Source organism: Notamacropus eugenii, chromosome 6, assembly GCF_028372415.1.
Source record: "Notamacropus eugenii isolate mMacEug1 chromosome 6, mMacEug1.pri_v2, whole genome shotgun sequence".
Taxonomy (NCBI): Eukaryota; Metazoa; Chordata; class Mammalia; order Diprotodontia; family Macropodidae; genus Notamacropus; species Notamacropus eugenii.
The window spans coordinates 165,202,929-165,226,777 of NC_092877.1; the positions used below are offsets into that span (position 1 = coordinate 165,202,929).

The window sequence follows — 23,849 nt, forward strand, 5'->3', positions numbered from 1 at the left end:
AACTTCCTTTTTATGTATTATGCTCCCATGTTTGAGTGTAAACTCCTTCAGGGTACTTTATTTCTGCCTGCATTTGTTATCTCAGTATTTAGCAGAGCACCTGAAGCACAGTGACTGTCTGTCTGTCTGTTTCTCTCTCTCTCCCCCCCTACCTTGCCCCCTTTCCTTCCTCCCCCAACTCTCCCCACCTATCTTTTTGGATGTGAACTGCTATTAAAGTAGTACTTATATAATTGATATTAATTCTGGAAACTATCATTAAAGAAATTGCTAGTGAAAATTTATAAAGGGGCATAATAACCATTATGAGTTATAATGGGTTCATTAAAAACAAATTATGTCAGATTAACCTCATTTCCTATTTTGATAGGGCAACTCAACTTGCTGATAAAGGGAATGCTGTTACATGCACTACACTTGGATGTCAGTAAGGCATGTAACTAATTCTCTAGTGATATCCTTGTAGATAAGATAATGAGATGGGTTCAATGATAATACAATTAGGAGAATATGAAACTGGATGAACAACCAGAGTGGCAATACATGTCAATCTGGAGGGAGGTCTGTGAGGGAGTGCCACTGGGCTGTCATTGTCCCAATTCTGTTCAACATTTTTATGAATGAAAAAATGAAGCAATTTTCCTGCTATTTTTTGATAGTCAATATATTAGATTACAGTAGCACTTGTATCCCAAAAGATCCTGACAGGCTGGAAAAAATAGGTTGAATTTAATTAAATGAAATTTGATCACAAATAGAGGATGCAGAACAAAGGTGCATGTCCAAAAGCCCTGTTAGTGGATTGCAAGTTCAATGTGACTCAAAGGTATAATTAGACAGCCAAAAAAAGCTAATATGATGAGGGTGCATTACCCGAAGTATCACCACCAGAAGAAAGGCTTCTGTCCTCACCAGGCCTCTGGCAGAGTTGTGTGCTGAGTTATTGGCATCAATTTTAAGGACATTTACACGTACATTCAATGATAAGATAGAGTCTTTTAACTTTGCCATAAGAAGACTGGTTGAAGGATACGGGGGATTGAAACTTGAAGAAGAAGCTGTAGCAGTCTTAAAGTATTCAAAAGGGTGGCAAATAAAAGAGGAACTGTAATTTGTTTGTGTTTGAGTTCTAAGCATAGGACTAGGAACAGTGGATGCAAGTTATATGTCTTATAAGGTAGTGGTCCCTCGTTCTTGGAAGTTTGAATGAACTCTGAGCTGGAATGCTGTAAAGGAGTTTCTTGTTTTAGGCACTGGCTAGACCTGTAAGATCTCTATGGACCTTGAAAAGAACCTGCTAAGTCTGATATGGAAAAGACTTCAAGGGACCACAACAATTTTCTTTAGAGATCTGAATGGCTTTCCTACAGAAGAGGGGGTATTATATTTAATACTAGGGACCAGAACTAACAAAAAGGTACAGGAAAGCATATTGTATCTCACAATAAACAAGAAATTTCTTTAACAATAAGAACTATCCAGAAATAAAATGCTTTGCCTTGCAAGATAGTGAGCTTGGCAGTACTAAGTGTATTCATGGAGAAGTTTCATAACCAGCTGTCAGAGATGATAAAGAGAGGATTACTCTGCTTTAGGTAGAAGCCTTCACTAGATCACTTTTGTTAGAAGGGTCTGGAATTTTGTCATCACAGATACTCTATCAATGAATATAGAAATTTCCATTAATAGGTAGTCTTTGAGGATTCCTATGGCCTAAAAATTCAACAGTCTGAAGCCAAACTGGTATTGAGTGTCTCCAAACTTATCAAGGTTAGTCTAGATAAACACTTTAAATACACTTATTATAATCCTTTTACTAGGTTTTCCAATGAAATTCTTACAACCCTCTAAAGGACAAAAACTACAGGATCATATATTTGAGTTGAAACAGATTTTAAGGGTAATTTTATGATAATATGTAGCATTTATATATAGCTTCCTATGCTTGATTTACTTATTTTTTCTTTTTCTAATTAAAGGGGCCATTCCTTAATTACTTTTTAGAGAAGCTTATTCACTGAAAGGCCTAACCTCACTCTAAGTGAGTACCTGAATAGCCCAAGGTCTCCCATTGCATCCTGGGCCTTCTCCAGTCATCCTTATGAATATATGGTCACTGGATCCAGATGGCGCAGGACAGGAAAGAGTGGGTAGTGACCTTGCACAGCCTGCCCTCACTCAAAACAATGTCTAATGCAAGCCATGTTATCATTTCTCTGATGTCATGGTCTACTCTGAAAATGAAGGACGAACACAGACAAACCTATGCTTTGCAAAATACTTCACATGTTTTCTCACTTGATTTTCACAACCATCCTGTAGGATATGTCCTATTTTTATCTTAATTTTACAAATGAGGAAATTGAGGCCCAGAGTAATTAATGATTTGCTCACTATTAAGTGTTACTAAGTTGCCAAGCTATTTCAACATTTGGTCCCTTGACTCTAAATCAGATTTCCTTCCCTTTGTACTATATTATTTAAGTTTTATTGGGATTTTAGGATTCCTGTGCCAAGATTCCTCTCTTTACTATCAAGGGACCCCTGTTTTCCAGAGCTAAGCAAGCTGTACCCTGAGCTTGGCATAAGAACAATCTTTTGTGTTCACCCTCTGAATGATCTTAGTCATAGAAAAATCCCAGAATTTTTTCCCACCAGCTTCAGTTGGTCCCTGAGTTTGGATGAGAACCTGCAGCACCAGTGTTCCAATCATGAAGTTCTGTTAAGAATCAAACTTGTCTCATTGTTGCTGTGACCCCTCACGGTCATGGCTACAGCTCACTGTGGAGTCATTGGTATGGAAATTTGCCCACACCAAAGTGGGCCTCTTTCTAGAGGGGAACCCAACACATATGCCTAGTTTCCCTCCTCTAATGGAATAAAGAAACCTTGTTGTTTACGATCACTATTATCTCTTTGGTTTAATTTTTTTTTCCAGAGTTAACTGTGGTTAGTGTAAATAATATAACTCTTGGGTCATTTGTGCTCAAGGCTGATGGATTTAAATACTGTTTTTGTTATTTCTAGGTGACCTGGAGCAAATCATCTTGTATTTTTGAGTCTCAATTCCTTTATCTGTAGCATAAGGTCTAAATGATCTTGTAAGGAATTTCCACTTTTAATAAAAAGTTTTTACATTTGTTCTGATGAAAAATCCTCACACTCCCCACAAATGAATGTCTTTGTAGGGCCTCCAACACTCTGCTGATGTAATTTCCAGCTCACTTTTCACCAGTGCCAACATTTGCATTTGCAATACCCCTGACTTTCTTCATTCTGTTCTTGCTCACCTTTTGCTAAGTCCTTGACATCTTTTTCTTCCCATAAAGGCCATGCCTCCCAAGTCTGCACTTTGGTTTTTTTTTCTTTGCATAGTCAAAAGAATCATAAATCATACCAAAAAACTGTGTTTTGCCACCACCAAAATGTATTCTGGATGTCAAAGACAAATATGACATCTGGTATTGTCTGGTAATACTTGGCCATTTTTCAAATTTTAGGCATTAGGGCCTTCTCAGGATGAAGGATATCTATAATCATCATTTTATGTTGAATAAGTATATTTGTCATGAGGTCATAGTGTCTTTTATGGTTGAAGGTGGCTCCTCAAGCAGCCACAGTAAGGAGAGTCCTAGGACTATGATCCATATCTTATTAAATTGGTTAGCATACTTCACTGTTTGGAAATTTTTTCCCCCCTCAGTTAACAAACATAGACTTTTCTTCCTTTATCTCCTCTCCCCCCTAAAAAACATAAATATACAGTCAAGTCAAACAAAGTCCCATACTGACAACCTACCCCAAAATGCCTCAATCAGCATTCTGAGCTCTTTACCATTTTGTGAGGAGGAACAAGGTATGTGTTATTATCAACACCTTGGGATTTCAAGTTCATTAGTCTTTCCCAAAGTTGCTTGTCTTTACAACGTTCTTGTCACTAAATAAACTGTTCTTTCACTTAAATCTGCACAAGTTCATGTAAGTCTTCTCAGGTTTCTCTTAGCCTATGTCTTTAATCATTTCTTATAGAACAATAGTATTCCACTACATTCATACAGTATAATTAATTGGCTTAGCCATTATCCAAATTATGGACCACCACAAAAAGGAGTTGCTATAAATATTTGTTTACATATGGGTCCTTTCTCTTTGATCTCTTAGGGATACAGCTTCAGTAATTACTGGCATTTTTTTCTATTATAACTACATAATATTTTTTGTTCTGTTAACTTTTATTTATACCAATGAGAGTAATGGTTTAATTAATATCAAGGGCATGGTTGGTTGAGGGCTATAACCTAGGTTGTTTTTTCTTTTGTTGTTGTTGTTGTTGTTTTTTTTTAATAATATCTCCATCTTAAATGTTTTGTTCTGGAGATAAAGTTTGTAGAACACATGGGAAAAGGAAATCATTGGGCCATATAGCCAGAAAATCTAAGAGGTTTTTCTTGTAGAACTTATCAATCGACATGAATCCCATGTAATTTGACTAGGAGGATGATATTTGCCTACATGGATGATATTTCTTATGCCACTGTTTATTCTTCTAATTAAGTGCAGTTGGGTCCAAAGATACAATCCCAGAAGTATCCTGTGGTGGAAAGGTTCCTGGACTTGGTGCTTGGACTTTCAGGAAACCTGGTTTGTTTCCCTTCTTTGCTTACTTCTTTTGTGACTCCAGGGAATTTACTTCATCTTTCTGGTTCTAAATTTTCCCCAGTTGTAAAACAAGCATATTCCTTGAACTCTCAACCTTACAAGGTTATTGTGATGAAAAAGCTTTGATACATTATTTGCTGTTTTCCAGGAAAACCATGCTCCTTCAGGCAAGTTTCATTTGTTGAATAGCTGTGTTATTGAATATACAGCTTTTTAAAACTGTGGTTTGTCTTTTTCTACCCAGGTGGTATTATGTGATTTTATAAGTACAGAAAGGAGGTAAGCCAAAGTGACTTATCTTTTGTACATTTTGTAGTATCCTTGGGATTATTCCGGTACCTTGACTATGAGTTGGCTTGAAGGTAGCCAAGTTGTATGACAATGGCCATGTGGAAGCTGAGTGAACTGAAGAGAATTGGAATATGGATAAATACTCCAGTTCTATCCTGCTTTATCCTAGTATAATCTGGATCATGTACCACTGGAGATCTGAGTACCCATGACCATCCCTGGGCTCACAGTGCTGCTGGGGAATAACCTTGTGATAGAGGCTATATGGGGAAATTAATTTTCTTGCTAGATACAAATCAACAGACAAACTTTAAGAATATTTTCACTGTATCATCAAAGCAAAGGGCCCTAAAGAAGTGGGCAGAATATGGAGAAAAAAAACCAAAACTCCTAAATTTTAGAAAGGCTAGATCATGTTCATTCTCACTGTTGACAAATAAGAAATTTCACAGGATTGTCTGAAATAGAGACATTAACTCCATGGATTTAAAATTCCTGAGGTCACTACTCCTTGATTCCACTCTAGTGCCCATCCCTTTGAAGTTATAGGTACTGTCTTTTCCTTTTTGCAATTTTTCTAGTCCCACATCAGTCCTCCATGAATTCTCAAACTTGTGGCTAACAGATCTAGTAATCAGAGATATTGGAATACAAAGAAGTAGGACTTCCAAGTGAATGTCACCATCTTCCACCGCTAACATATCCAGCTCATCTTCCCTAACACATCTAAGAATGAGTTTGTTTATTTTGTAAGGACCTGTGTGGTTTTTCATCAGTATGGAGAATTTCCATTCTTGAAATTCCCTCTACTGATGTAGAAAATAAATTCCTTTATAACTTTTAGTCTTAGAGAATTGCTTTGAACACAGAGAAATCAAGGGACTTACATGGTCCATGGTCACACAGCTAGCAAGTGTCATAGGCAGGGCTAGAATCCAGATCTTCTTGATTCCAAAGCCCGCTCTCTCATTCATTCACACTGCCTCCTTTGATCATCAATACAATCATAAATGAATCCCTCCGTGAATGGAACTCCATGATTTCTTGTTTTCCTTTATTCCTTATAGTAAAACATGGTGTTACAATCAGGTCAGCAAACAACTTGCATCTGCTACCTTTGGGTTATTATGACAACGTTATCAAGCCTGCCTGATTATAGCAGCCTCTGTTGTGGCATTGTTTCTACATTCAGGAAAAGCTGATAGTAAGTACTATGACTAAACAAAACGGAATTTACCTTGCATCTTGCATCAAATTAATTTTGGTATATCCTCCATTTCATTAAGAAGAGCACTTTAAAACAGGTCAAGTGTAACCAAGACTAAATTGAAAATGCATCATTCTATTTTGGTAGGCCCTCAAGCTGATACATATTTAATGCAATTTCATTTGGGAGTTCAAATGTCAGGCCACCTCCTCTAAGGAAACAAATGCTTCCAGTCTCTCTCCCTCAGCGATTTTAGAATAAACATGAAGTATATCTTCTCTAGCATATCCTAGAGAGAAAGTAAGATATTTGTGAGGACCCAACAGAAAGAAAGTCAACCCTAACCCATCCGTCAAACACAACTGAGCCTTACTTAATGTTTTCAGGGATGCCTTGTTTCTAAATTTTCTTGCTCAGTATCAGATTTCTGGAATTATGGAAGTTTGATAGGAGTTAAGATTTTCACTTTACTGTTTACCTCAGATACTAATGATGTCATTTATCAAGAGGCTTTGTCAGCTACACAGCCACAGTTTTGTTAACTGTAAAAACTGCTCTTGTAAACATCGTTTTATTCAGTGGTGAATGGTACCTTTAAAGATGATGAACATTTTATTTCTGTAACTTTCTTGTTTTTTTTCATGACTACTTAGATTGCTAATTCACAGAGCAGAGGTATTAGCATTTGGCATTTTCGTAGATAGATTGTCATCTATGTTTCTATGTATATCAGGAACTGTTCAAGTTAGTATTCAGATGGACTTCCAAAATAATGAATCTTATCAAGCAGCATGGTATAGTGAGAAGAGTGTTGGATCTAAAGTAGTTGGGATCAGATTTCAGCTCTCCTACCAAGTACCTATGTGACTGTGGGGAACTCATTTAACGCCTCAGTTTCCTCATTTATAAAGTGAGTGTAGGGAGGTCTGCATGGATGCTCTCTACAATCCTCTTCAATGCTAAAGTACATGAGCTTTATATTTGCACTTCCCTTACCCATTGAACTGAGAATTGATTACCTAATAATCATGGGCACTTAGTCTGTGTGTGTGTGTGTGTGTGTGTGTGTGTGTGTGTGTGTGTGTGTGTGTTGTGGATCCCTTTGGCAGTCTGAAAAGACCTATGGACTCCAATGATTGTTTTTTGCTTATGTTCATAAATGAAAGAAATTCTAAATCTCACTGAGAGATTAGTGGAAATACACTATTGTTTCCTTATGCAAACTCACTGCACCCTAAAATTTATTAACAGACTTCTTGAGGGTCTGTAAACCTTAGGATAAGGTTTTAACTTAACCTCCTTTTCAGGAACTTACTGATACAGAGAGAAGATTCATTTATAACTTTATATATTTAGGTTTTTAACTTCTTTTAAAGATAGGCCTAGTGATCTCTGAGGTCTTTTCTAGCTCTTATTCTATAATCCTCACCTCTTCCCTTTGATCTTAAGGCCTTTGATCTTGACCCCTATCAAGTCTCTCTTTAAGTTATTTTGTTTGTTACAGACCTGTGATTTAGTCAAAGGGAGGAACTCCAGGTATGGTTATGTATTCTACTGGTACAGGTCAGTAACTCTTCTGTAACATAATATCAGAGAGTTGCCTGGGGGAAAATGAGGGATTAGGTAACTTGCTCATAGTCATAGGTAAATATGTATATGGTCACTAGTATATTAGAGGCAAGGTCACGTCTTCCTGACCCCAAAACTGGTGTTATAGCCAATATCCTGGTCTGCCTATCCTTACTCTGAGCCCCTACTTCCCAAATCAACACTATCTGAACACATTATGATTTTGTCTTCTCCTGGATGAAGAAATAAGAGGTATATACTTCCATGCAGGGAATGTTGCATGGAATGTTTCTTTCTTCCTCCAGTAAGAAAATGTGATTTCTATTTGTTATGCAGAAAAATAATTGCACTGTGCTCAAATTTTCCATTCTAAGCTGCTTTCTGTTCCTGCCAACCACTTCAGCAAACATCAGTATAATAAATCCTCCATGATTCAAAGGATGATTGCTGAGCTTGAATATTATTTCTACATCTCCTTCAATCCCCTTCTGCTTCTTGCTGTCAACTCATCAGAGGCTAGCTAAAGAAAAGGACTTGCTGTAAAACTCAGGTCTGCCTCATGTTAGTTAGCACCCTCTCTTGTAACGACTTGGTAGGTGAAGAAATTGAATCAAATGCCTTAAACCAATTAACCTAAGAGCACTGGACTTGGAGTGGGAAGATCTTGACTCAAATTTTGTCTCTGTCACTTACGTGACCATAACCAGGTCACTTCTCTTCTCTGTGCCTCAGTTTCTTCATTTGTAAAATGAAAGGGTTGGCCTCAATTCTTTCTAAGGCTTTTTCTAACTCTAAATCCTATAGTCTTATCATTTATGTCTTTCCTCTCATACAATTAGCAGCTATTTGCTTTCCAACATGGTGTGCTCACATTAAAATTGGGTTTTCATTGGTTGATTTCCTACCATTTCTAATTCCCTAAATGTATGGGATACCAGTGATATACTCTCTTATATCATTCTTAATTTAGTTGCAAAACTTCTTAGCTGTTTGACACCCATTGAGTCTTCTTTCTATCTATGTAATCATTCCTACATTAATAACCTATACGCCCTGGACCCACCACAATTTGTCCTCTCAGAGGTTACAAATAACCTCATTCTTGCCAAATATTTTCTTAGTCTTCATGATCCTCAACCTCTCTACAGCCTGCCTTGAAACCTTTCCATGACTCAAATGATTTCACATTTTCCAGTGTCCTGTGTATAGTTCCTTTTCTGTCTCCCTTATGGATCCCATTCCTCTTCACCCTTCTTCTACTAGCAAGGGATATCTCCTAGATCGCTTTCCTCAGCCAGTTGCTCTTCTCTTTATATTCACTCATTCTTTGGTTATAGGCATCTTCTGCTTTCAAAGATCACCATGATCTTTGGCATGATTGCCAAAGCCATCTGCTCTGCCCTTGGGGTCTAGTTATTTATTTCCAGCCCTCTCTGGGACATTTGCTTTTGAACATTCTGATACCTCTCATAAATAAATAATTAATAAGTTCAAGATCCATCAGCATCCTGTATTGTTATATAATGGACACTTAATGGAAGTTTGTTCAAATGAACAAATAGAACTGAAGGAGTCACCTCTAATACCACTAAGAATCACTTCTGCTAGTCAACCACCTTCTTTCCTTGTGCACAATCGTAACTCACACATTATCTCATTTGGTTTTCACAATATCCTTGTGAGATAGGCATTCATTATTATTATTAGTCATAGTATTTTCATTAGGGCCCCCATGATTCTTAAAGAATTCCAGGTCAAAAAACCTCAAGTTATTTTTGAATGATTCTCTTTCTTATTACCCACATTTAAAATTATATTGCCAAGTACTATTTTTTCCCTCTCTAACTAGACAAAATCCATTCATATATGTCTATATCCCCCATAAAGCCTAGACCAGAGTAAATGCTAAAAATGCAGATGGATGGCTCTTCTGTGCTAGGGAGAAATTTGATGAACAGAGACCTCTGCATTCTGGGGACCTTCCTGTTAATCTCATGGCTTTAAGAAAATGGCTCCCAATCCTATTTTCTACTAAGTCTTTTCTTCTCATCTCTTTAATATTATCTTTTATATATCCTCACCAAATTATAGTATCAATATAAGATTTGTTCCGGTGATTGACTATATATCAGATAAAATTGTATCCGCTGGCTCTATTTCTTATTACTGTTTCTTAAATTATTCATGCACTGTGGAAGACAAATCAAGAAAAAAGAAATATAGGATTTGCAAGATGAAATGTTCTTCCCTATAGCACATGAATCTTTGTATAAGATGACCATGTATGTCATGATCGGGTCCTGGGAAAAACCCCCTCACCATAAGAACAGTCATGGGTTTGTAGACTCATAAAACAGAGCAGTATTTTCTGTTGCTTTTTGTCTCCCAAGGAACCAGTTTTTGAAAAAGTCAGACATACTTCCCACAAGAAACTATTCCTGATGTGAAGACATTGATCATACTATGGATTTCTGCCCCCAGTGCTATGCAGATGCTCCTTTCTGGAGGTATTAGCAATTCTGCAATGTAAACATCTTTTCTGTAATGTTTGATATTATATATATATATATATATATATATATATATATATATATATATATATATATATATATATATATATATATATACATATATATATACATATATATATATATATTAGCACAAGGATAGGATATTTGATTAAATTTGTGTTATTATTTTAAGAGGAAGAAGACTGGAATTAGGGAAGGAAGCCTGAACCCCTGGGTATAAGGTCTGCCTCTACCAATGGCTTACTTGGTGACCTTAGGGAAGTCACTTAACTTTTTAGTTTCATCATCAGTACCACGGAGATCACAAGATTTTACATTATGAGCTGGAATTAACCAAATAATCAATCAGCAAACATTTGAAAAACTACTGTGGGGTAGGGCACTGTGCTAGTTACTGGGGAAGCTGAGGAGAGACCCCCTCCTCCAATCCCCTGATATTGGATTCAATATATGATAATATCAACAATACCAATAACTAGCATTTATACTGTGTTCTAAGGCTAGCAAAGCACATTACAAATACTATCTCATTTGATTCTCACAAACAACCCTGAGGGGTAGGTGTTATAATTATCCCCATTTTTACATGAGGAAACGGAATCAGATAGAAGTTAAATGACTTGCCCAGGGTCACATACCTGGTAAATGCCTCGAGTCAGATTTGAACTCAGGTTGACCTGACTCCAGGTTCGCTGCTCTATCCATTGTACCACCTAGTTGCCCCAATAAACATTTATTAAGGACTTGCTCTGTGTCAAGCTATTGAACTAGGGAATGAAAAGTAAAGAAGAAATAGTCCTTGACCTGGAAATGAACTCACATTATACTCAATGAGGAAAGTGAGACTTAACAAAGTTAAGTGACTTGCCTAGAGCCCCTCAGGTAATAAATAATGCAGCTAGAAAGCAAACTCTATTCCTCTCCTTCCAAATCCAGCCTCTTCCGTTATACTGCACTACCTCTGATGATTACACCTGTCTTGCTTATTTCATAGGGTTATTGGAAGGATCAAATCAAACAGCACACACAAAAGCATTCTGAAAAGGACAAAGCCCTGTATAGATACAGGGAATTATTATTTTCTTTTCAGAAAAAAGTTACATAGGAGGGTACCTCTTTTAGTATTTGGACTATTGTAATTTCCTACTGAACTCCTAAGCTGCTCAGAGGGCTAGCCTTGGACTGAATAGGAGAGAACAGAAGGTAGAGTAGGCTGGACTAGGTCAAATCCCAGTTATTCCTGAACCATCTCCTTTTCCATTCCTCACCTTCTATTTTACCTTAAATAGTAAAGACAAATACATCTGAGCAATTGAAAGGGGCTCAAGGGGCAAGAGCTGTATGCTGAATTTCTCGTTGCTAATGTATGATACCCATTAAAAACAATATATTTAACAGTTGTTGTTTGTGTCTTTAGTTTTTTATGAGGACCAGTGACATCATGAAGTGATGTGTTGACTTGCAAGTGAATAGGATTTAAGTGAGGCAGAGTTGCACAGTCATCAGCATCACTTTCTCTTCTAGAGCCATTGAAGTCCAGTGGCAAGGCAAAAGTCAGGATGACTGATGATGCCCTGGAATGCAGTGAATGGCCTTGGCTTCTCTGATGTCTGACCAAGTTCCAAGCACTCCACAGAGCCTGCTTTAGTCATCTTCATGGCTATTGAAATAAATTGTTCTCATCTGCCCATTCTGCTAAGGGAAGTCTTCACATGCTTGGGGTAAATAGACCCCTAACATATCGGTGGGCTTGAAGCCTATAAGTTACCCTCAACCTGGTTTAGCTCATCTGTCAAGGTGGTTTTACTGGGTATGGCCACACAGTATGGGATAAACCATCTGGCCAACATGATAATGTCATTTCATAAATCTTTTGAAATGCTACTTCTGATATGTTGGGATACTGAGTCAGAATTTAAATCAAGTTCACAAAGTAAATTGATGAAGAACTCAGGGAGCTACATGTACCTTCATGAAGTATTCTCTGGTAATAAATATAGTACATATCAGTCTATTTATATTATTTTAATTTCCTGCCTACCATTCTACTTTGAATCCTTTCTCCTCAGAACTAATCCATTTATCTGAAAATTTTACAGGCTGACTTTGTGATTATGGTAGACACCTGGCATTTAAAATGTCCAAACCAAAAACAAAACAAAAACCCAAACCAAACAACAAAAACAACAATAACAAAACAAAGAAAACCAGACACGTAATATACTCTTATTCAGGCACCAACTTTCCTTGCTCCAGAATATGTTGCTTGAACTTGGGCTTCATTTCCCCTCCCATGAGTTTATATGCCCAGTTACTACCTAACACACTGTCATAAGAAGATATCAAATGCAAATATTTAGGACCCCTCACTAAATGTATCTGAAATGTTCTATATGATACTGCCAATTTAAGAGTATGGAAAAAAAAGGAAACTTAAAAATTCACAGCAAGCAAATGTGGAAAATTTCAAGATTTACATTTGATTGAAGTATTTGTTCTCTTTTAAAACAGTCTTCTATGCTAATGAAACAAAAGGTGAGAGAGAAAAGAAATACCTATTGGCAAGGAATTCTTAGATTCCTCCTGCCAATAAATGTGCAGATTTCTCTAGAGGAAGAACTCAGTGAATCCAAGAGACCTTTGTGACCAGCTCTCTGGTATTAGGGGTTAAGTACTAGAAGCACTTGGGGAAAAGTTATTAAGTCCTTCTGTTACCGAATCTTCTTCTGTTAACAGTGCTAATGTATCAATGACTGTTAATGAATTTCTCAGCCCATCTTTGGGACTGCAGCCACCATGTGAAAATGTGCTGCTCAGTGGAAGTGGACCAGAGATGATGAATGGGGTTGGTATGGTCACTACACTAAACTATCATTCAGGAAAGTAGTTAAGGCTGTTTTTGGAAGAAAACTCCTGAGCTAGAGTCCACCGATGGACTAGGTACATCGAGGCATACATAGAAGTATAAGACACAGTGTATGCCCTCAAGGACATTGTGATCTTCTTATAGATACAAAATACAAAAAAGATAAGGATGTACATTAGTTACCTTTATGTCTTAACCTTTTCTAGTACTGTATGTTCTTGAAGGGCAAGAAACAGGACTTATTGAAACTTTGAAGCCCACAGTGGGGAAGACATAAAGAGAGAGGACATTCCAGGAAGGCAACAGAAATGAATTGTGTCATCTATTCATCACTGTCATCACTATGATGAGGCAAGTAAGGTCCAGGGAGCTTCCTTCTGTGTAACTGAGCTACTCTTGATATACTTTCCCTTCTGGAGGGCTGCTGCAGTAATTAGCAACTTGGAAGAAGCTGTGAAGATGGATATATGTTATCCTTCATGCTGAAATAAAAGAAAGCCTACCTTCTCTGATCAAACTGTCAAGTATTTTTTTGTTTGTTAACTAATTCCCCTATAACAGTATCACAGGTTCATAGAGTTAGAAGAGACCTTAAAAGATCATCCATTTAGTACAAAACCCTCATTTTGCAGATGAGGAAACAGGGTCTTGGAGAAATTAAATGACTTGTCAATATCAAACAATTAGTAAATGGGAGAACCAGAATTTGAACTTTGGCCTTTAACTTTGGCACTCTGATTCCCAAACCAGTGTTACTGGATCATGTTCCTTCTGAAGAAGGCAAGTTCTGAAGTAGGTAGGGCTACATTGTATTGGGTGTTCATACTAAGTATGGTGCAAATATGGTGATCCTCTTGGGGAACGGAGGTTGTCTAAGGCAGGGAAAACGGATCCGATTGGAAAAATGAAGAAGGCAAAAACTTTCCAGCTGATCAATACTGGAATCAGGCCTCTGAGTAGCCATTGAACTTCTAGGCTAGGTGAGAAAGGGGAGCTCTTTCTCAAAAATAAAATCACCACTACCACCTCTACCACCACCACTACTGCCACTACCCACAACAAAACAACAACAGAAAAGATGGAAGTTCTTTGAAGACAAAGAATCTGTATCCCTGGCACTTTGAATAGTGTCTTGCACGAAGTAGGCACTTAATGAAGATGTTAGACTGGACTGGATCAAACCTTCAAAGGTGCTCCCAGGAAGGAGACTGCAGCTACAAAAGTCCTGGCATCCACCTAATTTATTCGTCCTGCCAGGGGTGGCAAAAGAAGAAATTTATCTCTGAAATTCCTCATTTTAGCAGGAAACACTTTGTATGATCACTTTGTATAGCTGGTATTTTTAGACCGCTCCTCCAGATTTAAGTTGTGTGTTTCTTTCAGCTATGAAACGATCAGCTGATAAGGGGCAACACACATTTTGGTAGCAATTCGTAAAGTAGAAATGTGACAATTCTTCAGTTAATTTGATTGACAAAGACAGGTTAATTGAACAGTTATATCTAAAAACAGATTTGCTTTGGCTTGGATTATCCACATCCTACATTAATTAAATTAATTAGATAATTGTCAAATCTCTACTTCACTCTAGGGTGTGTGTACAGAGACCAAAAGTAGAAGATATGAAATGAAAATTAAGTTGAGAATAAAACACTAAGTTTAGGAATCAAGAGGAATAATTAAAAGAAACAAACCAAGAACCAAACTCAATAGAAAACCTAGAGAGTTGAGGGTAGGGGAGGGGGAGAAAGCTATGCACATAAAAACGTGGATATACAAAATAAATAAAAATAGCAGATTTTAAAAGTAGGTGACACAGGGAAGAAGTGATAAAACAGAGATAAATGTGTTTACAAAAACCCTTTTGAGATCATCTGATAACAAGAATAAATTGTTACCATTATCACTTGTTTGAAATACCATTACAATGATCAAGGGCAAAATTTCCTTTTGTTTCCAGTGTCTCTAATAATTATGATTTTTACTTGAGATACTCAAATCAAAATATTTCAGTTCCCTTGGTCTATCTGCTCTAACTCTACATCTAATTGAACTAAATATAGCCTATTGTCATGAGAAGGAAAAAAAAACCCTTTAAAATGTGCAGACTAGAAAAACTAATAACGACTATAAATTAGAATTAGTGGGAGGAGAATGCAATAACATTGTGGTCAGTGCAAACTATCAAGTTACTGGATCACAGAATAAAGCTTATATTGTACTGCATAAAGGGTCAAACTCAAAAAAAAGGTTGTTCAAATCCATCCTTTTACAGATAAGGAAAGTGAAGTTAGGTGTGAGGAAGTAACTTGCTAATGTCTAAGGTCTAAGGTTGTTCATCTTTTATTTTCAATGAGGATTAATGACATCATGAGATAATGTTTTGACTCATGTGTGAATCGGATTTAAGTGAATCAGAGTTCCACAAAGTCATCAGTCTCACTCTCTGTTTCAGAGTCGCCGAAGTCTAGTTGCAAGACAAAAGTTGGGATGCAGTGGATGACTTTGGCATCTTTGATGCCTCACCAAGCTCTAAGTGTTCCACAGAACCTGCTTCAGCTGCCTTTATGACTGTTCAAACAAAGTGTTCTTAGGTGCCCGTTCTGCCAGGGAATATTTTCACATGCTTGGGGTGGACTAAGGTCTAATAGTAAATTAGTGGCAGGGCCATGACCATAATCAATTACCCTATGAGACTATGAATTTGTTTAACAATCCAGAGTATCAATATCCACTAAGAGAAGAACAAAGGAGACATGTTTCTAGTCTATTTGTCAATGTCACAGGTTCCTAATAGGATTGCTTTTTAATCCAAATGCTCCCATTGGCTGATGGCATTGTGTAAATTTTCATGAAAAGTGAAAAGCCTCCTCAATAAAATCTATGGTCACTTAAAAGAAATTAAACCATTACTATCAGGAAAACAAAATCAATTATGAAGTATAACAGTCATTCTATAATGTGAAATTGAATGTGTTTTGGATAGGTACTTCAGATGGACAATGTTAGGCCCAAAACTGAATAAGAGGAAGATATTGGGCTGGATTGCAATGGGGAAATTGAGTGATACTTTCAATCATCTTAAGATGCTTACACTACAAAAGCACATTTCTTGGGAGCCAGTATCATTCCAGGATTGTTATATGGCTGCAAATCATGGAACATCACAAACTGAGGATAAATATTGCAGAACACTGAAAGGACAATAGAGAAATGTGTGGTAATGGGATTAAGCTACATATAACCAAGATAACATGGGTATGTTGAATTGCATTTAAAAATTTAGGAAAAGGATGATCAGAAAAGGAAGTACTTTAGAAATGCAGTGATTCTGAGGGATGGTGGAAGAATAGTTAGGGTGCCATACTGAAACCTGAAATATTAATACAACCATAAATGATCTCCAGATGGTTTGGTAGCTCCTCTTTGAAGAATTTGTATTTAAGAAGATTGATGATGAAATATGTCTTCTGCTGCTTAGCTAAGAAGTGATGAACTAGGGGTGAAGAATGAGATAAAGACTTTCAGACACAGCCAATATGTTGATGTTTTGTTTAATGATACTTTTTTGGTTGTTACAATAGTTCCTACGGGTGTGTGTGTGTGTGTGTGTGTGTGTGTATGTGTGTAAGATAGTGAGTAGCGATTGAAAAATCAAAACATTTTAAAAACTAGAAGAAAACTAAAAGAATTTCAGAAAGGGATAAAAACAAGACAATTTTGTTACTACTTTGTTAAATTTAATATATACTTAAAATAGCATATAGAAGCCCACAGACTCTCCTCTTTTGTTCTATTTGTATACTGAAATATTTGTTTTTCATGGTGAATTTTACATTCACCATAAAAAAGATAATTAAAAAAAGAATTTAGCAGAGGCTAAAATTTCATAGGATATGAAAGAATATAGGATTCTGCAACTTTGTATGGCCATATCGAGATCTGAAGAATCCAAAATACCAACTATAACATGCAAATTTTAGCTCCTCCTCTTGAGTGACACTTATTTGAACATTACACATCATTGATAGATTTAGCAATCAACAGTCTCTCAAGACACCGACCTGTAAATTAGAACTACTTACACCTATCTAGCCCAAGTTTTACAAAGTGCTTCCTTTACTACAACTCCTCTTATAAATAGGTAGCATAAGTGTTATTAATCTAACTTCAAAGGAGGGAGGTACCAGTATGGAGTGGATAGAGGACTGGGAAAACTTGCCTTCAAATTCAGTTTCTCACATTTATTAGGTGTGTGACCCTGGACTAGTCCCTGATGAGATTATGGCCTGCACTGGGGAAGAGAGCTTTCCACTCTGACAAAATTGGAGATCTTTCTCATATTGGAATATAAATGAGGAAATGGGAGCTCAGAGAAGTGAAAATAACTGCCTAAGGTTTCATAGCTAGTAAGTAGCAGAAGAGAGATTTGAATCTCAGGAGATGTTTTAAATTTCAGAAAAAAGGCTTTTCCTCCATTATACCATGCTATCTTCTCAGGGGGGTAGTGGTGGCAGGAATGGAATAATTTATCTTTAAGATCACTTAGAATTTGAAATTCTATGACGCTTCTTCAGTTAACTAATACTTCTAAAACATTATACTCCAAAGAAACCTTGTGAACTTGGTTGAACTCAACAATATTCAAAGATAATAACCCATACAATGTGAGTTGGATTTAAGAATCTAATTTTAGGTGGGGTAATTTAGTTAGATAAGGGTTATAGCTGTCCCAACAGTATAAACAGAGAGGAGTCAATTCCTAGTGCTGATAGTTAAAACAGACATCTGTCCCGAGAGTGGATAAATAATTGAATTTGACCTTGATTAAGTCAACACGTCAGGAATTTATACTCATATCTCACCAGTAATTCATTGCACTCAGCACATATACATCTGACAGAATGAAAAGCTATCTTAAGTAAAATCAGACTTACTTTGAAGGGAATACTTTCCCTTATAGAAGATGGTGGTTGTCCTTCCTGCCTGAAAATGTTATCATTATGTTGGAGTCAAAGTACAGCATGTCTGACTGAGGACAATCAGACCAATACAAGCTCAGAAGGCTCTACCATAGGTCGGGCACAAATAGTTCATATGAACATTTGGAGTGGAGATGTTTCTAAATTTGAGCACCTCATGTTTTTGCTGTAATTCTGTTTTGCTCATAGAAAAATACGGAGGAATGAACTAGTGAACGTTGGCTTTTACCTCTAAGGCACAGTTGATACATAGAAGTCAATACAAGAAAACTCAAGAAATAAGACAGATCACACAAATTGAGGGCATGCCCATTGGGAAATGGCTGAACAAAGTTGTGCTTTGTTCTTTGTGCTTTGTGGTTGTAATTGGGATTGGGATTATAGCACAGTGCTATAAGAAATGACAAGGGGGATGGTTTCTGAAAAACCTGGCAAGATTTGTATAAAGTGATGCAAAGTAGAGTGACCAGAACCAGGAGATCGTTGTACACAGTAACAGCAATGTTGTATTAATGATAAACTGTCTCTGATCAAAATAATGGTCTGAGATAACTCCAAAGGACTCATGATAAAAAATGCTATTGCTAGACAGAGTATTGACATATTGGGTTTTTTTTTAAAGACAGATCACACAGCCTGTATTATTTCTTCACAATGGGGCATGAAGATTCAAAGTAGCACCGTAAAGAAAGGTATTGGATTTGGTGTCAAAGGACCTGGATTTGAATTCTGGTTCTCTACTTATTACCTATGTGACCACAAGCAAGTTATTTAATCTCTCTGGGCCCAAGTTTCATAAACTGAGGGTTTTGAACTAGATGATCACTGAGTTTCATTTGACCTCTAAATCTGTGATAACTATGTGAAAACAATCTAGTATTGTTCTAAATACAAGCCACACTTTCTTTCAAACTTGATTTGTACAAAACCCAAATATAACCTAAGATCAGTTATTCTTTCATTATGTAAATATGTGAGTTGTTTTCAATTCAAAGAAATCTCACTTGAGGCCTATGACCTATATTCTTAGTGGCTCATATCTGAATCAATGAGGCACAGTATAGCAGAGTCAATAGAGAGCTGGCCTGGAAGCCAGAAAAACTTGTTTCAAGGTCTGCCTCTAGAACATAATGGCTTTGTGATCCTGAACCAGTGACATAACTTCTTCATCCTTTAGTCTCATAGAGTTGTGAGACTATGAGTTGCAGAGAAGGTGCCATCCTGAATTAAGAGAGTTCCTCACCTGAGAGTTTCCTATACCAATGAAATCAAAAGTCTAGTTCATATCACTACATTTGAATGAATGTCTCATTTGCAGGCCCCAAACTGTACTTTGTACAAAGCCTGAATATAATATAAATTAGTGCTAATCTTTCGCCATGTACCTGAGTGATTTGTTTTCATTTCAAAGATATCTAATTTGAGAAATGAGGCCTACATTTTTGGTGACCTATATTTGAACCAATATATATATATATATATGGGCTCAAATGCATGCTGCTAAAAGTTTCTATGATGCCTAAATGCACTTGTTGCAGCCAATTTGAAGATTCATGGGACGATCTAATTAATTTCCAGTTCTCAATTAATTATGTTGCTTCCCATTTAAATTCATTGATCAATCACTCCTTTTCTTTTACTAATTTTCAATCTTTCCTTATCCACTGATTCCTTCCATGCTGCCTTAAAACATACCCAGACCTTTCCAATTCTTAAGGCACTTTCAGTTGATCTTTACCATTCCCTTAAACCATCATTGTCTTTTTATAGTCAGACTCTTAGAGAAAGCTACTATATTTGTTGCTTCTAATTTCTCACCTACCACTTACTTCTTATCTTTCTACAGCTTGGTTTCCATAGGTGTTACTCATTTGAAACTTCTCTCTCCAAGGTCTAAATCCAATCACCTTTTTACAGTACTCAACCTTCTTGACCTATTGACATCATTGGACCCTGCTGACCACCATTCAGGATACTCTTGAGTCTGCATTTTCCTGCCACTGAAAAATATTAGTTTTCTTCTTAAATGTAGGATTGATCCTTCTTGGTTTCCTTTGTAGAATCACTATCTACTTTCCCCTACATCTCTGATCTCTTTATCCTCTCTCTCAGTGATCTAAGATTCAATGCCTCCAATTCTCCTGAATATACATTTCAAGCCATGAACTCTCTTCTTAGCAACAGTCTCAGGTCTCCAAATGTAGGTCCCATATATACCTCAATACTGATATATGCAAAACATAATTCATTAATTTTCTCCTTGAACCCAACTCTTCTCCTAATTTTCCCATTTCTATCAAAGGTTCCACCATGTGTCCAGGTTTGTACCCTAGGAATTATCTTTAATTCTTCAATCTCACACACCACCTAGAACCAATCAGTCATCCAATCTTGTGGATTCTACTTTCTCAACTTCTCCGGTATTTGTCCCCCTCTTTTTATTCACAACACAACTAATCTAGCTCATACCCTCATCTCTTCTTGCCTGGCCTAGTGCAATAGCTCCCTAACTGGACTGTCTATATCTAGTCATTCCCTTCTCCAATTCATTATATGCACACCTATGAAATCCAAATTTTGAAGCATAGCTCTGAACATTTCACCTCCATATAAAAGAACTTTTAGTTCTCCCTATTGTTTCTGGGATAAATACCAGTGTCTCTGCTTGATGTTTAAAGTCCTTCATCCACAACCTGGCCCCAGCCTGTCTTTCCAGGGTAATTACATATTACTTCCTTCATAGATTATGAGCTCCAGCCAAACTAATATACTTACTATTTCTCATTCACAGCTTTCCTTTCTGCCCCTGCATAGATTGTCATCTTCTTTTTCTTTCTTTCTTTCTTTTTTTTGTTTTTTGGAGGCAATTGGGGTTAAGTGATTTGCCCAGGGTCACACAGCTAATAAATATCTCAGGCTGGATTTGGATTCAGGTCCTCCTGAGGGCCAGTGCTCTATCCATTGTGCTACCTAATTGCTCTGCATAGGTTGTTTTCTATGCTTGGAATTAACTCTGTTCTAGCTTCCTCCAAACAGTTGACCTTCTTCAAGATTCAGTTCTATTTTCATTTCTTTTCAGAGGCATTTTCTGATCCATCATTGTGTATTATTATCATTAGGTGGTGGCAGTGAGCATATAAATACTATATTTCCTTATCTGGGAACATCTGGAATGATCCTAGAAGAATAGAAGTTCCTTGAGGGCAGGGAATGTCTCATTTTTCTATTTGCATTCATAGCACCCAAGATGATGCCTAGTGTATATTAAGTATTTTAATAATTGATTGCATGGCAAGTCAAACTTCTCATTTTGAAAGCATTTAGACTGGGGGGACTGATGATTGATTGGTCCCAGGTACAAAGAAATTTAGGTGTAATTTCTCATTGAACAGCACATTAAATACCTGTTTCAAAGATTCATTGCTCTCATTAGGCAGAATGAATTCCCCAGATATCACCTCTTTGGAATTCCTTCACCTTGACCTGGCTGTAGGCGCTTAAATTTTTTTTTATTGGTATCATATGGGCAGTTAAAGATGAGGCAATTTTTAAAAATGCATGGAAAATGATGCATCCCATAGCAGTGGATGGAGTACTGCACTTATAGTTAGAAAAAACCTTGTTCAAATCATACCTCAGACATTTACTAACTGGGTGACACTGGGTAAATCAGATCATCTCTGAGTTTCGGTTTTTTCATCCAAAAATGTTGATAATAATAACACCTACTGCATAGCATGGTGAGAATCAAATGAGAAAATGTATGTCAGGCACTTGAAGAGCTTACATAAATGTTAAACCTAAAAGAGCTATATAAATGTTAGCTATCATCATGATTATTATTTGTAGATTTGAGGATTTGGTACATTTCCTGCAGTAAGATTAGAAGATTTAAAAGGCTCACACAGTCTATGACAGGAAAAAACAAGCTTCAGGAGGCATATTTTATCTACTTCAACAGTTTCTATCTTGACACCCTATTTGATGCTACCAAAAAGTGATCAGATGAGTGAGCCTTTGCAAAATAAATGAAACCCTTGAAACAATATACAAAATGATGGAAATGGGCTGAAATATCATTTTAAGATAGAGGTTTTTTTTTTTTATTAGTTTAGCTATAACTGAGTTAAGGACTATGACCTGCTTTTAATAGAAGCTTCCCACTCCCCCACCCAAAAGTGCTTTTAGATATTTATGTTTGTGTGTGCTAGACTATAATTTAAATTCAAAATACTGTTGCTCCTACCTCATGACAGTTTGCTTGTTGAATTGCTTGCAATGTTGAATAAATAATACATTAAAGTTAGTTGGAAGCAATAATCCCAAGCTCTCAAAGAATCCCTCAGAAGGGCAACTCTGGGTAATTTTGCAGTGTGAAAACCGGTTTGGAAGCAATAAGTTTGCTCTCTAAAGAGAAACAACTATCAACCCTGCCCACAAAGACTTTTTCAAGCAAAATGGTATTCTTTGATAAACCCTGCCTAGTATCCATAAATATATGTAACAATTCCACGTCAATTATTTTTAGCCCCTACAGTTCATCTGTGGTTTTCTGTTAAGGTTCAATATCACCCAAGCACCCTGAACCAATTGGAATAACAAAAAGGTATGAGAAGAGAAGGAAAGATAGCTCACTTCTACCCAGGAGCAGAAATAGAGCTGTGTTTAGTTTAGGTTTCACTATTACAGCTGATTAGCATACTTCTAGAAACATCACAATAGAAGCACTGCCCATACAGTACTGGGATGCTTTTTGTTCTCATCTAATAAATCATCATCAACAGAACTTTATTACGTGTTGACTATTTTTAAAACATCACAGAAAGATCTTGGCCTGACCTAAATCCACCATACTTCAAGAGATGGGTCATCTCACTGATGGAGTTTTTCTTGCCTGGCTAGTAAGGTCAAACTCCCTTGAATGATTGTCAGTCTCTTTTTAGGAGATCTTGGATCTTCAGGAGCTTGATGCAATTGGCACAATGTTATACACCAAAGAGAGCACTTGGAAGACTTTACATTCTATAGTTAATCCCTCTTTCATCCTGACATTGATCTGAATATCCACAATGACAATGGCAAATATTTTAGACAGTCATGTATCTGTTTTATGCCTTGCTTGACCTGAATAATGAGAGGCTTCTACAAAGTTATCTCTGTTGTGTCTATCAAGGAACCTCTGATGATGTTCACATAATCATGGGAGAAACCTTATTAGTTATAAGTTTTTACTCATGATAGTCAAAAATAAGTTTCATTCTTATTCATTCACCTATTAAAGACATAATAAGACTAGGAGGAAACTTTCAAGGTCTTGAAGGTCTATCTCCAGACACAGCTAGGCTGAATAGTAATGAATAAGTATTAATTAAGAGCTTGTTAAGTTCCAGGCAATGTGCTAAGAATTGGGAATACAAAAGAGGGCAACAGTTCCTGCTCTCAAGGAACATACATTCTATAAGATGCTGGACACATGAAGGGTAACCTATTACTGGAGAGGATTAATTGTAGCTATTGTCCCCAGAGACTTTTCCCAGAAAAATGTTAGTAGGTGACAAATGTTGCCTATATCTACTAAGCATATGCTGACAACCTCACACCAACTGTTCTCAACCTCTGTGGCTTTTGGCCAAGGCTGCATATAGGCTGCTTATTATTAGAAAAATAGAAAAGTAAGCAAAAAATTTATATTTTTAATAACTATGTGGCATGATGGGAAAAAGGCACTCAGTTTGATAATTTCA

General features: G+C 36.8%; 1 protein-coding gene and 1 pseudogene across 6 annotated transcripts in view; both read right to left on the minus strand.

Moving 5' to 3' along the window:
* The window catches only part of MARCHF1 (membrane associated ring-CH-type finger 1), a 663,012-nt gene that overhangs the window by 189,435 nt on the left and 449,728 nt on the right, over positions 1-23,849 (minus strand). The gene's annotated exons all lie outside the window — the stretch shown is intronic.
* LOC140512456 (small ribosomal subunit protein eS24 pseudogene) lies at positions 209-10,218 on the minus strand (annotated as a pseudogene).